The sequence below is a fragment of the Rousettus aegyptiacus genome, unplaced genomic scaffold, assembly GCF_014176215.1.
Source record: "Rousettus aegyptiacus isolate mRouAeg1 unplaced genomic scaffold, mRouAeg1.p scaffold_m13_p_15, whole genome shotgun sequence".
NCBI classification, from domain to species: domain Eukaryota; kingdom Metazoa; phylum Chordata; class Mammalia; order Chiroptera; family Pteropodidae; genus Rousettus; species Rousettus aegyptiacus.
Genome location: NW_023416290.1, coordinates 3,764,033 through 3,779,988, shown reverse-complemented (window position 1 = coordinate 3,779,988; position 15,956 = coordinate 3,764,033). Strand labels below are relative to the sequence as shown.

General features: G+C 48.8%; 1 protein-coding gene across 2 annotated transcripts in view; it reads left to right on the top strand.

Moving 5' to 3' along the window:
* Positions 1 to 13,364: 13,364 nt before the first annotated feature.
* Positions 13,365 to 15,956, top strand: part of PKIA (cAMP-dependent protein kinase inhibitor alpha) — a 54,579-nt gene continuing 51,987 nt past the window's right edge. Inside the window, exon 1 of one of the 2 annotated variants that reach the window (XM_016151489.2) lies at positions 13,365 to 13,495. The gene's annotated coding sequence lies outside the window, so the exon portion shown is untranslated. The remainder of the gene's footprint in view (positions 13,496 to 15,956) is intronic. The other variant, XM_036232780.1, reaches the window with a different exon arrangement.

Genomic DNA, 15,956 nt, shown 5'->3' with positions numbered 1-15,956 from the left:
ACGCCCCGCATCTGGACAAACAGATAAGAAAGCTCTGGCGGTTCCTCCTTTCTATGGTGCCAGTGTGTGTGTGTGTGTGTGTGTGTGTGTGTGAGAGAGAGAGAGAGAGAGAGAGAGAGAGAGAGACTGACTCTGTAGAGGCTTCTATATCATATATATGAAAAAATATCAACAAGAAAAATGGATTTTATTTTTAACCACCACTCAGTTATTTCAGAATATTAATGACCACTTTCTAAGTGCTGGGACAGCACTAGGTGTGGACAATTACACAGTAAACAAGACAGTCGTGGCCCCAACCAACCTCCACTCCCACGCACGGTCCACAGGGTCCTGCGTGTAGAAAGGAGAAAACGTGTAGTTATCCTGTGGACGGTGGCTCACTCCCTCGGGAGTCACACTTTGTACCCCACCTGAGGGCCCCGAGGGGACAAGCCTAGTTACAGGACTGGAAGCAACTAAGGTGGTGGGAGTGGGTCCCAGGAACACCCTCCTGGCTTTGCTTGGGGACCGGCTCAGGGGAGGCCACCGTGCTCTCCTCGCGCATGCACACCTGAGCGCCTCACGCCGACACGGAGCGCCCCTGCAGCAGGGGCGGGGAGACCCCTGCCGCCGGCAAAGAAGGCTCAGAATTTAGGGCTCAGTGTCCCCCGCTGCGGCAGGGCCTTCCCGCACGTCCCTGGGGCAACGTAAAGAACCCCGTTTCTCCCCCCATCAGTGCTGGCACCTGGCCACCGACACGCTAGGAGGCCCGGAGGCCAGGTGCGTCGCAAGTCTGCCAGTGGCCGGCTAAGGCCTGCCCTTGACTTTCGGCGATCTCGGCCCTGGCTTCCGGGGCCGGGTCTCCTTCGGGTCCTGCCCGTGCCATGGGCTGGGCGGCGACACCTGAGCTCCCCCTTTCATTTCGCCGCTTTGTCCAGGGGCGCCAGGAGCAGCCACCAACCGCGTCCCATTTCCCTGCTGCCCAAAATGTTCGCGGTCACCGTGAGTCGCTTGGCGCCCAGCTCCAGTGGTGGCTTCGCCCTCCGCTGGAGCTAGACGACAACAGCCGTTCCAGGCATCAACCCAGACATGTCCACGGTCACAGGAAGAAAGAAAACAGTGGCTCTTCCCGAAGTCCCCTCCCAGCATGAACCTCCTCCCGAAAAGCTGAGCACCGGGCGTGACAGGAAGGGCTCAAGCCCTGTTAGCACATTGGGCCGCGTGTAACAGACCCAGAATAATGCTGTCTCTAAAGATAAGCCTTTTCCTTTTCTTTTTAATCTCTAAGCTAAGTGTTTAGATGTAGACATCTCGAGACTAGTGCCGGGGTTTTGCCCTTGCACCCCACCACGCCTGGGAGACGTATGGGGCCTCTGGGTGAAGAGAAGAGGCCTGTGTCTAAAGAAGTGGGGTGTCCCGCCCAGTGACTGGCGGTTTGGAGAAAATCTAGGCGAGGATGCTGACTTGGAAGCCGTAGTTAGTAAGTGATTCGAGGAGGGAGAGATTGACCGTGTCAGATGCTCCTGACCAGGTGGAAAATGCATTCTGAGAACTGACTGTTGGGTTTCGTGACGAGGTGACCAGGAGTGACAGCGATGGGAAATGCTTCTCATAAAAGTAGGTCTCTAGGCTCCGTGTTTTTCAGGGAATGTCAATTGATCCCATGGAAACTTTCTACGCTCCTTAAAAATAGAAAAGAGTGTCCATGCTTTTTAGCATAACGGGAATGATGTGCAACAAGCAGAACGAACAGGATTCGTGAAAAACAGGTCAATCCTCAAACCTAACGACATTTACCCAAAATAGAATTTCAAAAGTTCCACATGTTTAAAATAAAACAATTGTTTCTGGGACATTTTTTTTTAAATAAACATTTGCCAATAATGGGAAAGGGCATCAATTTCTAATTCTTGGAATTATAAAATTATTACTATAATCTAATTAAATGTCACAGGACCCCAGTCCATACTTTAAAAATAGGAGTTTTAGTAATAAACAATGTTAATGACTTTATGAAGAAAGCCAACGAGAAATCATAGCCCCAAATCTGATTTTCTAATATTTCTCTAAGGATCTCAAGAGAACTGTGATATTCACAATCGATTTTTTCACTTCAATTAAAAATAGCTACCATCACTCAGTATTTGGCAAAGCAGAGGAAATCTGTCACTACAGGTGACCTAACCAAAGAACTGTAGACAGGATTTCTTACTGACATGATATACATATATCACTATGTATGACATTTATATAATTCCATGTATTATAAAAAATCACGGCAGACTTTGATCAGGACTTTTAAATGAGTGTGACTTAAGCAGTTAGTAAAGCTGCCCAACTCCATGGAAATAACTCACTTGCATTCTCTATTCTTTTCTCTTTTTTTATTTTTTTAATAAAGGACAGACCGGGTTTCCCAAGGGGACTTCTTAAAGTCGTTAGATACATGATCTTCATTATAATTAGCTTCATTTACCACCACAAACTGGGCTTCTACACAGTCTACCTCATTCTCCCTTCTAGACTATTAGGTAGCTTCGTTTCTAAATGGAAGACACACTCTAGATATTTCGATGCAGGGCATCTCTTCTTTCCAACCTCAGAAAGAGGTGTGTCTCGGCTTCTCTATGGGAAGCTCCAGCATCTTCCCCTCTTTTGAAAGGTCAAGGACCCAGCGTTCCCTGTTCTTCTTTGTCCACCTACATCCACCAGCGCTGAGCCTTCTTAACCCTTTTTCAGCCCAAAGGATAAACTGCCTCATTCGAGACCGTTCAAAAATTGTACATTATGAAGTAAATACGAAGTCAATCTTTCACGATAAAAATGGGGCAGTTGTGGCTATCAGTTCCTAAATAGTATGCAATTTGGATCCCTTACTACATCAAAACGCCTTCTTAAGAGTTCAGTGAAAGACAATAAACAAAAATGTTCTGGTGACTCATTTGACATCTTTACTAAAAAGTTAATATTCACGGTAGTGAACAAAAGGAATATATTTGTGCTAGGCAATCAAAATTAAATAATATTCAGACACATTTTAAATTGCCTTATTAATATTAAACAATCTTAAAACTCATCTTTAAGTTAAAGTGTACTTTTACACTTTAGAATGAGAAAACTAAGGAAATGTGCCTATACGCAGAGATGATGTATTATGATACAAATTAATATTAACTTGTCCCTTTCATAAGTGCCCAATGAAGTACTTACATGCATTTTTTCCCATTAACTCTGAATATCAATACTTTTAACATCGTTTATAAATAAAGCCACTAAGGCCCAGAGAGATGAATGACTTGCGGAAGGTACAAAGCTTGTAAGAAATAGGTTTGGGCTCGACCCAGATCTCTGATTCTGATTTCTTGCATTAGGCACATTGCAAAAGATCAGAGGCAGAATTTGACTCGAGAAGCCCAGATTCCAGTTCTAGCGAGACTTCTTCATCATGCCTTCAAGTCCAAGAAAAAAAATCTGGTTTGCACTGCCCCTGATAGTAATACTACTTTAGAAGAATGTTCTGGAAGGAAAGAATACTAGTCAAACTTACTTTTAAAGTCTAATTCTTTTTTTGGGGGGGAGGAGGAGTATTTCCTAATTTTCCTATGCTAGGATAGGAGGGAAAACAAAGCCTAATCTTACAATACCAACCACGTGTGTGTGTGTGTGTGTGTGTGTGTGTGTGTGCGCGCGCGCGTGCACATCTGAATGCATTTGTATTTGTGAATATAAAAATACAATGCATGAGAGAGGCAAGGTCGGTGTCTATGCAGCAAGTAGTAAACACAGGGGAAGCCAACAGTCTCCATTACAATTACCGGTCACTTTCCTTTTGCTGTGAATCAAGCTGAGTATATTTAAAATTCACAGCATTTTGGTGAAGCCACCGCCCAGCTCCTTGCTAGTCGTGTCCCGTCTCGTCTCATCTATTTGCAGTTCCTTCCGTTACTTATTTTATTTACATTTTAGAGTTCAGACACTTTACCACGCTGATCATTTTCTTCAACATAACAACTCATTTGTCAAATGTGGTATATTAAACCCGAAAGGAGTTGTTTACTGTTATGTGTAAAAAATTTAAACATAAAATTTCCAATCGACCCGTAATTCTTCACCAGACTAACATAATTCACGTACACCGTTTGATAAGTAAAATGAAAAATCCCCAACTATTTCATTCTGAAAGAGAGATCGTAGTACGTACTGCTCTATAATATGCGGGCAAAGTGGATTTTCTTTCTGTTCATCTGTAATATTGCCTCGTTACATGGTACAAGGGGATGGTCCATTGACACTGCCTAACGATGATAAATGAACGTGTCATCCCGCTACGTACTAAGCAGTCAGACATTTGAAAGGATCCTTTGTTCCCAATAGACATACGTAGTACACGTTTTTATTCTCTATTCTCTGAGTACCTTTTCACTTTTATTATTCATCATGGATACTTAACTGCATTCACTAAACTGCATCGTAAATACAAAAGTAGACTACTTCGCTCTACCTTTTATGAGAATATTATACCAATATTTGAACACTTGGTATGGGCAAATCATCCCAGCCAGTAAAAGTGCAGAGAGGTTCAGAGCATGGAGTTGAGAGTGCGTGCTCCTAGATTGTAGCAAATCACTTAATCTCTCTGAGGCTTCATGTTCGCATGTGCAATATTAGAATAATTACATTACTGAACTCATACGGCATATGGTAGAAAACGTTTAGGTATTACGTACACACAAAGAGTTTATCTCGCTGCCTGACAGTAAGGATTCATTCATTAATTGTTAACATGATAACGACGATGATAATGAACCTGCCAGATGGCACCCCTGTTAGACCTGCAAGAACGGGCGACTAAGCCGCAAGGCCTTGTCTGTGCACATTTGCTTTCCAAGGCCAGGCTGCCTCTGCCTTCCCGCCCCCGGCTCCCACTTCCCGTCTGTGTAGACTACCGTGATGACTCGGGTCTTCTCTTCTGCGACGCTTCTCTGAACTACTCCTTTAGAACAAACTGCAAATATGTTGCTCGCATTTGCATTGTGTACAGATTTCTGCAGTGAAATTTATAGTGCTTCGATGCAACTTTTGTCTCTACATCAGACAGCAACCATTTTGAGGAAAGAAACTGGGTCTTATTCCCACGGCCTAAAACAGTGCCGAGCACATAGTCAGTGCTCTGTGGTCACTATTGTGGTGGTCGTTCAATGAACGAAGTCGTGAAGAAAGGAGGGAACACCTGTTATAAGAGACGCTGCTTTCTAGAAGCGAAGTCATAAACACTTAGCTGAGCACGCCAAAGCTGTCTTTTCTAGAACGTTACAGAAAACGCTTAAAGACAGGTCAGCCTCACTGATGTGTACAGTCTTAGGCACAGCCTGTCTCATAACATGTGTGACTCCATGCGTAGCAAGAAAAGATTAACCAGTGACAGGCTTTCCTTTTTTATATATTTATATAATCTTACACTAAGAAGAGCCATCTCTTTCTTCTCAGCTAACTCGTAAGTATTCAGGGTTTCAATACTAAAATAAAACTGAGACTAGCTTTCCTTCATAATTCTGTCTTCTCGTATTTAAAAAGAATGTCATATTTTTAATTTCTTTGACTATCATCCTCTTCCAGATTTAAAATGTGGTTCTTACCGTAAGCCCAAGTTTCAAAACTAATAGGAGAGAGTTCAACATATAATGATTTCAACCTCTGGTCAGTCTCAGCATTTCTTTAAAAAGAATTCCCATTGACCATAATGCCTATATTTCAGTCTTTTTTTTTCCTACTAAAAATAAGAAAAATTTCATAGTGACAGTTCCAGAATTATCCACGAGAGGGCAACCACGCTTCACACACACAATGAGGGGGACTGAGCAGTCATCAGTTTCATTGGCAATGAGTCAATAGTGAGGTTTGGCCCATATTACATAGAAAAAGGGCTGCAGAGGAGATATTGTTTTTATTTTTGCTTTTTATTCCTATTTCAATGCTGAGGAAGTACCTCTGAAAGATGGAGACAGGTAACAGTCAGACAAATGTCTCCAGAGATCAGCCGAGGACTTGAAACCGTACTGCAAGCTCCGCTACTATCAGTCTAACGAACTGCAAATTAAAAAGGAGTTTTGTAAAATGCACTTCCGAAAGACTCTCATATAACGCCTACCTCAGCTCAGACGATGTGGCTGACGCAGGAGTCACGAAACTGCACACCGAAGGTCCGCCGACAGCACCATGGACAAGTCCCGCGTGGCAGGGTGTCCTCCGGCGGTTCTAGTGGGTTCGCGCCCAACAGATCGCGATGAGTGGGGATTCCCAGCTCTTGGGACCCAACGCACAGTCCCAACCCAGGGCGGACCCGGGGAAGCCCCCACTCCCAGTCGCACTGGTCGCGCCCAGTGCTGACCCTAGTGAGAAAGAGCCGTGGGCCGCTTCGGCCGCGGCGCTGAGCCGCCAGGCGCGGCCAGCGAAACCGTGCTCGGGGGTCTCCTCTGAATTCAACTCTCTTTCCCTCCATTCCAGCCAGCAATGTCACGACCTCCCCTGCTCCACCTCTCCAGCTCCTCTTCCTCTCTCTGAATTCTCAGTTGCTTCTTATCTCCCTGAGAAGACAGGCAGGATCAGAACAGAAGCCGCACGGGCTCCAAACCCCCCGTCTGCCCACCGAGGCGGGCGCCTGAAACCGCGAGCTCTGCCTTCCTCCTCCCGTGGAAGAATCTCGTGTCCTCTGAGCTGAGGCCAAACCCCTCCCCACCCCGCCCCATCCCTCCCTCCTTCCCGCATCTCCAGTTATTTGCCCTCTACTGTATGTTCCCATCGGCACAGAGACGCCATGACTCCCATCTTAAGGAAAGAAAATCCTCTCTCCGTTCCCATACCCCGTTCCAACTACCGTCCCGTTGCTCTGATCCTCTTTATTCGACCATAACTACTCAAAGAAGAGCTCTACTTGATGCTTTCACTCTCTCTCTCCCACGGACCCACTTCCGTCCTCCCCACTACGCAGACGACATCCTTCTCAAACGAGTTAGTTATCTCTGTGTTGCCAAATCCCATACTAAAGGCCCAGTTCTCATCCTTCTCAACTTTCTGGTAGCGTGAGACTCACGATCACCCCTTTTTCTTGTTAACGCTTTTCCGCTCGGCTTCTGGGGCACGGCTTCTTACCTCCCGCTCACTTCTCCGTGTGTTCGGACCCTCTGGATCCTGCGCGTCCCACAGCTCACTCCCCCAACGCCATCTGCTCTCTGCCTTCGCTTGCTGCCAATGTGACTCCATCTCATCTAAAGACCATAAACACCAAGATGACCCCTAAATTTTCTTCCGCCGCCATGACGCCTTCCTCTCCTGAATTTTGTATATCTAGTCAAGACTGAAAGGCACCACAAATGGGATCCTAAATCCACCTCTTAATCACCCGAAGCCCTCTCTTGCCCATTGCCTGAAAGGCCCTAGATGATTCTTCGCTCACCTACCTTTCCAGTCTCGCCTTCTAAGAATTTCTGCCTTTGATCATTTCGCTACAAACGAAGCCCCCTGGAACGCACGAAGGAGAAGCCCAACTCCCCAGATGTGCCGGGGCACCTTCTCGAGGTAGTCGCAGGGTTCGCCCCCGCGTCCTCCGCATTCCCACCCAGGTGCCCCTCAGCCGCCCGCGTGGCCGCCCCGCCGCGCATGCTCCCGCGGCCCCTTCGGCGTCTTCTCCACCAACTGCCGCTAAATTTGTGTCACCTCCTTCCACCAAACGAGCGCCAGGAAGAAGAGATTTATTCGTTTGCTCTATATCTCCAGTGCCTAGAACGGTCAGTCCATAGACATCTACTGACTGAATGCCGACCAAGCACAGAGCATTGAAACCTCCTTTTTAATCAAATTTTAATGTCTTTTTTATTAGTCTAAATAAGATTTGAGGAATCAAATATTCCTTTTTAACTAAAAAAAATGAAGAATTATAAAGACACAATTCTTTATAAATACTATTCGATAATCTATTCATTACGATGGAAGTTTTCGTCGAAGAGTACTTTTCTGCAGAAAGGATTTATGGGTCTCGTCAGACTCTTTCAAAGACTTGAGGTTAAGAGGATAAAGAGCATTGCCTAAGTGGATCGTTTTACTTTATGACTTCATAACGATGATTATTTAAAAAAGGTTTGCCTGAGAATTGCTTCTACCGCGCTATTAAATGCATCATATGCCATGTACTAAGCATTTCACCAAAGCGAATATGCATTTCACAATTCAATGCGGAGCTGCAGTTACAGACTAGGACCTGTACTACACAGACCCGGTATTGTACGCCAACTCCTTACAGGAAAAGCCAGGCGAGTCCTTAGCGATGCCGACAGAAAGCTTCTGTTCCGTGCAATCGCTCCCTCTTCTCGCATTGTCCTGTTTCTGTTATATCCGCCGATACTATTCAATGTCTGATACCGATCTTTACATGAATGAGTGTTTTCTTGGACTGTTGCATCAGTAATCTCATATTTATGCAGAAAATTCTTATTCAATCTCTAATTACTTGAAGGCAACTCGATTTCTATTACTATTCTAGAGCTTTGCTCTCCCTGAATTACATCTGTACATGTTCTACATGACATGCTTTCTGACCTACTGAAGAGAGTAGATGTTTGTCATAAAACTGTAAGATCTCCAGAGAGCATAATTCATCAACCCGAGCCCAGCACCTACACACACACACACACATACACACACACACACACACACACACACGCATGCACATACCCCACATGTACTATGATTACAGAAATTCTCCTCCCATCCTTCCACATAAGTCAAATCATATCAAACAATACTGATCGCTGTGCACTACTATATGCTCGAGTCTTTCCTAGTAAAATAAGTCCGCAGCTTCAGGCAGACCCCGGTGGAGGGCTGAGAGCGGGAGGCCTGGAAGTCAGTGGGTGACAGATGCTGGGGCCAAATCACCCTGAGGACTCCTCTCCAGAATAAATCCAAGAAGCTAATCTCTGCTAAATTGTTAATGGCTGCTAATGAGATACCTGATATTTGGTCACCCCTCCTGAGGCTGTATTTGCATTTAAATGGGCCCTTCTGGAAGGCCTCCCAGGCCCAAGGAGAGCTTCTGAGGCAGACAGCCTGGGGTGAGCAGGGCCACTGGCTCTGGTTTCCTGTTGTCCCTTGCTGAGACTCATGACATCATTCAGCCACTTGATCTCTAATTCCAGAATATTAGAAGGGAAGCTTGCGGATCTCAGAGTCACAGTCCAAAAATTAGTTAAAAAAATAATAATCATAATCATAAAAGGATTGTGCAACGAAGAGTTATAAAGTAAAAATGTCGATATCCTTCGCCTCACTTCAGCGTCCAATCATTAAACTAAACTGTCTGGCACATTGGTGTATGTCAAGTCACACGACACTAGATTCAGACCCAGTGTGTTGACAAAGGACATTTCTCACTTTTTAGTCTTCTCTTTTACGGTTCCCTTTTGCCTCCTGTCACGATATAACAGCAGATACCAAGTCTGCTCAGAGACACCGAGATGTTGATTCCTGTCATTTAACATCTTTGCTTCTTGTCATTTCCCCGGCGCCATCAACGCTCCTTCCGGCACGTGCAGTCTGATGGGTGGAGGAGCCTAAATTGCCCCGAGAAACTGTCTGCCCCTCCAGTGAGTGTGGCTTCGCGGGATGGAGACTCCACCAAGAAGGACACGAAGTCGTGCTCTCAGACTCTCCCGAGTCACCACGCTCAACTCCCACTGCCTGGGACACATTGAAGGAACGCCACCTTCGCTCTTAAAAACAAGCCTACGTGACAGCCACTGTCCTCATTTCAAAAGTGAGACAAAGTCGGGCTGGGGACGGAAGGGTCCAAGCCCAGGTCTGCTCAGCAGCCAAAGCCCCGACCTTCAGAGCCATCCGGTCCTCTGATCCTCTCCCCTTCCTCCTCTCTCCCCTCAGCCTTCTGCGAACCGTGACCTGATACCCAGTACCTAGCGGATCCTTCAACTACGTTATGAACGATGGATTCTTGACCAAAAGGTTTAGCATGTTCTCCCTCCCAAGGCACTTAGAACTTTAAAAGGAGATGGCAGCCTGCACGAGTGGACAAGGGGACCCTTGTCAAGCATCAGCGTCTCCTCACACCTGTGCCAGGCAATTTCCCGCAATGTCATTATAACTCCAACGGTTGGCAGCCTCACCTCTTAACCAAGGATCCCGTCCACAATCTGGAGCAGCCTATGTAACTCTTCTTAAAACAACATGTTTGAATTCATAAACTATAATATATAGAATTTCAAAGGAAACTACCAACTTCAAAAAACGCAGTTTTAGTTTGTTTAAACATTTCTAAAACCAGATTTGTGATATAGAAACATATGGAATGAAATGAAATGAGGTATTTAAACTCATTAAATAACAAGCCGTAAGTGTTTCTATTAACTACTCTGATTTAAATGGCAATGCTGGGGCAACAGGTTAAGGATTCTCACACTGCTGTCCTTGCCCTGGACCTGAATGGCTAAGTCAACGGGTGGACGGAAGGAGGCGCACTTCTCACTGCTGGAGCAGGAATTTACAGATAAGGGGAGGAAGCCAATGGCCCATGTATTAGTGGATTAGAGTTGGAGACATCAGTCTGCACTTATTTAGCTCAGTACAGATACAAATGGTTCATGCAGAGATATTTACAGACACGTGTCCGTACATGGGCCAGTATACGGATGTATTTCTCTGCTCTCTCAGTTAAGATGAGCCTAAAGGAATGAGGCCCCATCAGAATCAGCCCATCTAGAGCTCAGGCCTAGTTTCTATTAACGTTTTCCCATAAAAGGGAACAGGGCTCCTTGGAGAAATGGCTGATTCTAGGACTGGGGCGGGGAATATATAAGACAGGCTTGGAGGATCTAGGACTGCCAGATAGTAAAGAAATGCTAACATACACATACAAATGCGCACACGCACACACACACACACACGTCATGGTACTCAGGAGCCCACAGGAAGCGCTCTCAATGGCCGAAGCTGGAACAATTACTACAACAAAACAAAGCAGTGTTGGATTAAAACCCAAAAGATAAAATAAATGTGCACAAGTCTATAAGAATATAAATAAATAACTGAATAGATTAATATTTAGTGAGAAAAGACACATCTGTGCAGAAGAATTCCAAGTCCGTCAGGTTGTACTCTACCCTCATCGAGGCGGGTGACCCCACCCCTGGGCGAGGGCTTCGCATAGTGACTTCCTTCTCACCGGCACGTAGCCGAGGGTGGAGGGGCAGCTTTCCAGTGGACAAGTCCAAGACACTCCTTCAACCAGGTAGTCAAGGTCACCATCAACAGCCACGAGTCCCACTGATAGTATGTACCTTTGATACGTTATAAAAATGACAATGGCACTTTATCAACGTGGTCATTCTCCCAATAAACCTTAACGCCAGCCTCACCGTGAGAAAAGCATCCAACAGATGATAACGATGAGGGCCAGAGACCTGGCTCGGCCTCCTCAGAACTGAGAGGCGCATCAAAAGCAAGACAAGCCTGAGGAAAGACCAGAGGAGCCTAAGGGGACATGACAAGTGTAATGTGTTGCGGTGTCCTAAATGGGAGCCTGGAACAGAATTAAAGACACTTGGTAAAACCCAAGAAAATCCGCAGAAAGCACAGACTTTGGTTAACATTAACGAATCAAAACCGGTTCATTAACCGTAACGAAGTCCCCACACCGACGTAAGATGTTAATAAATGAGAAAAGTGGGAAATGGGGTACACGGGGGCTCGTAATATCGCCGTAATGTTTCTGTATAAATTCCAAAACCACTCCAGAAATATAGTTTATTAAATAAAACAAAAAAACATAGTGGCAATTTCATCAGAGTAATATTTTGAAATATCTATAAACAAACTGCAGTAGAAAATTGTCTATGACTTCCACTGGTGACAAAGTCACAAAGACTTCTAATACTGCTGTCTGTTGTGCGCATGTATACTTAAAGGAAATGCTAAATGCTAAATTTCAGTGAGAGGTTAGTAGGACTAAAGACGTAATATTTCCACCCAGATCCCACTCGCCCCTTAGATACAAATTAAGACCCCACTGAGCCATGACATCAATGACCTAATTACAAAAGTGAGGCTCAGAGAGATGAATTCGCTTGCTCTAGCTTTCAAAAAGCATACATTTAAACAATAAAAGACGATATTTAAAAAGCATAGATTTTAGGGCCAAGGATTCTTGCTGAGTTTTGTAATTCTGTTTCACTACCCACCCCCCCGCCCCGATTTGGGGGTAAGCAAAGGGATGGGAACCTCGCTGAGCAAAGGTGCTCCCCAGCCGGCTTATGCAGCGCTGTTCAGGTCGCTGGACAAAAATCCACACTGTGAAGCCAGCGGGGACCTGGTGACGGGCAATCCCAAAGCGACGCAAGTCGAATGAGGGAACCGCACTCACTCAGAGCCCCTGGTGTCAAGGGGCCTCTCTCTGTGGGTTCGGCGGGAGAAGAACTCAGGCTGGCTGTAAAGAGAGCAAAGCCTTGGCGCCCCGCCCCCCATCCCCTTAAAATCCCAAACCGATCTGGCCAGCAGAGGAGGGGCTGGAGGGAAAGGAGCGGAGGGAGAGCGAACAGGCCTGTTGGGACCTGGTGGCAGCTCTGAGAGAGAGGAAAGAGGCTTGGATGCTTAGATGCTCACACTGTTGCTAAGGCCCATCCTGATAAATCCTTTGGGAAAGACGGAGATAAAGCCATCGGCTAGTGTGGATTCTGCCTCCTGGCCCCCAACTGTCACAGCTGTCACCAGGGCGGCCGGCGCAAGGGCAGGGGGGGTTACGGCAGGAAACCTCTGCGCACTGAGCGCCCCTCTAAACGGCAACGGAGCCTCAGTTTCCCCGAGCGCCGGCTCGGGCCCCGGCGTCTCCCCTCCTTCGGGGGTTCCCCGCTCCGTGACGTAGGCGAGAGGGCGCGAGGTCCCGGCTCCCCGCCCGTGTCGCCGCGCACGCGGGGGCGCGCTTGTGAGTGGGCCGCGGGGGGCTCCGGATAAACGGATTCGGGTCTGAACCATTCCGGATCGCGGAATGTTCGTCCCAAAAGTCAGCCGGGTCTCGAATCCAGCGAAAGGAACCGTGCAGAGGAGGAAGCCGCCGAGGGCGGGGAGCCCCGCGGGGACTGGAGCGGTCCATGCCGCCGGGGAGACGGGGGCGCACGGCCGGCACGGCGCGCCGCGGGGACCGTCGCGCTGGCTCTTCCCTGGCGGCCCGCGGCCGGGCGACGCTCCCGACGCGAAAGCGCCCGCGGGAAACGCACCCGACGCCCGGGGCGGGGGGCAGGGGCGCCGGGCGCGCGTCCCCGCGGCCCGGGAGGCGCCGGTCCCCCCGCGCCGGCGCGCAGTGCGGCGGCCCGGCCCGGCCGGGATGACTTCATGCGCTCGCGGCGCCGGAGCGGGAGGCGGCAGCTGCGGCAGGCGGGCCGGGCGGGGCGCAGGTGGCGCCAGACGCGGAGGCTCTGCGGCCGGCGGCCCGGCGCGCGGACCCGACCCGGAGCAGGTAAGCGCCGCGCCGGCCCGGGCCCGCGGGTCGCAGCGGGCAGCGCGCGCGGGCAACGCGGCCGCCCCCTGCCCTGCGCGGCGGCGAGGGACGGAGCGGCCACGGGTCGGGGACCCTAACCCGCCGAGCGCCCGGATCCGAGGCGCGGGGTCCCCGGCGAACAAAGGGCGCCGCCGCCCCGGGGCGCCTAGGCTGCGGGGCTCCAAAGGCTCGATGCCGGTGCAGCTCGGCCACCTCCGCCCTCGGCCTCCCGCGGCCGGTCCCCGTGGGAGCGGCGGGTCCTCGGCGACAGCCCGGGGGCCAGCAGAGCCTCGTCTCCCTCGGGCGTCCCCGGCCTCCGCGCTCCGCGTCGGACGGGTCTGGGCGCGTCCCGGTGTCGCTCGCCTGCTCCCGGGCTGACCCCGTAGGAAGTGTCACAGCGCAGAAGGGACCCCGCTTGTGCCCCGGCGCTCGGCGTGCGGCCAGCCGCACCTGCCGCCGCGTCTCGCTTCTTGACCATCTCCTGTCAGTCACCTCATTGGGTTTTTTTTTTTTGGGGGGGGGGGTGCCGTGCCCACCCGCAGGCCCCCTCGGTCAGCTCCCGCCCACCACCCCTGACCCGTGGCCGATTCTGTCAAGGACCCCGAGAGGGCCCTGGCCCAGCCGCTCTGGGCGTCTCTCTGCATCCCGTCGCCGGCGTCCCCCTCCAAATACATGGCCCGAAGAAAGTCCGCCTTTGGCTCAGCACCAACATGGTTCCCGACTCGCGCTTCGCCGCTGTCCGCGCCGCCGGCAAGGTGTGTGTGTGTGGGGGTGGGGGGACGCCAGCCTCTGCGGGGTGGGGGCGCGGAGGCCGCACCTGCACGACCTGCCGCCGTGAACGTCGGGCTCTCCGGTTGTTCTAAAGCTCGGCTGCGAGGCCCCTAGCCGGGTAGGATCGGGGGCCAGGTCTCCCCAGAAAGCCAGCAGCGCGTTTGTCCCAGGATTCCCCAGGACCTCGAAGAGCTGCCAGAGAGGCTTTCCCCCGGGCGCTCAGAGAGCCAGCGGGGCGGCCGGTCTCGGCCTCCAGTTCCTCGAGCATCCTCCAGTCCGTCTCTCCCCGGTCAGGGGTTCGGAGCTTGTCCTAGGGCTCCCCCACAGAGCCCTGCTGCGCAGCCCAAGTGCCTGCTCCCGTTGCCACCTACCTAGGCTGCACATCTGAATAATGCGCTGTGCAGCGGTTAAGATGGCTGTGATGGGGACTGCAAATGTGCCACTCGGCCGACGGGGAGCACTTGCCATGAGCCAGACAGTGGAGTGTCGGTGCGCCAGGATTCTGTGTAAGAGGAGATCTGTTATCCTTAAACTCGAGATTGGACAGACAGTCTGACTCAACCGCCGTGTAATTTCATTGCAGCAAATTAAAATAGGAGGTCGGTGGGGAAAGGGACGGGGTTTCCAGCCCAAACCCTGACCTCTGCTTTCCTTGCTTTCGAAATATTGCTCATAGACAAAAATGCCGGTTCTGAAAGATCGTGTTAATTCTGTTCTTATTGCTTTTCTGATTACAAATCCTTTTTATAAAATACACTTTAGAAAGATTTGCGCTGGTTTCTTTGTTTCCGTCTTCAGTGTACGAGGCGCGAGGAGGGGGGCAAATCCCACGCCAAATGGGATCACGAACGCCTCAAGGTGATTTCGTTTTGAGCTCGTAGTTATCATCATGTGTTGAATGTGATTTGAGTTTGAAATATAAAATTTTCAAAATTCAAGAATTTTGACTGAGGCTCACCAACCAGAAGAGGGAACAAAGAACAAGAACAAAAAAAAAAAAATCCCTTTATTCTATCACCCTTTCTTCTCTAATCTTAAAATATTTAACTATACAAATGACTCATCTGAATATTAAGTAGTAACAAATATGAATCATTCATTAAGAAATCTGCCCAAGGCATACGAAATACGGGTTAGTGCAACTGATCTTAAGTACAGTACAAATTTCTTTAATTTTAAGAGGCGTCTTTATGGTGAAGAACAGTGCATGAGAACATCCTCATGATGGCTAGAAATTGAAAGTGTCTGTTACTTGGTTTCTGAAGAAACTTAAATCTTTGGCGAGAAATGAGTCAAGATTAGCAGACCGTCAAGATTCGCTGCCTAAATTGGCATCATACCTTCTGGTAATGTCACACGTGAGACGAATCTACTAAGTTATGGACTAGAGAAGTTATGGATTAGAGGTGCCTTTTCAGGAAGGAAGAAAATGAGTCAGAAATTTTAATTTTCTATTTCAGAGCCACTGGGGAAGATAATGAAATTTAAGGGATTTCTGAATTTGGACTTTGTTATGTTTAAACAATTTCTCTGAGGACAGTTTCTAAATTCAGGGCCCTAAAAAGAAACCTGAGGATGATTCCAAGACCGAAACTGCTTCACGACTTTATTTCCTTTTCTTTAAACATCTACTGGGGAAAGGAAAAATTAATTGCCTGGGGTTCAGACC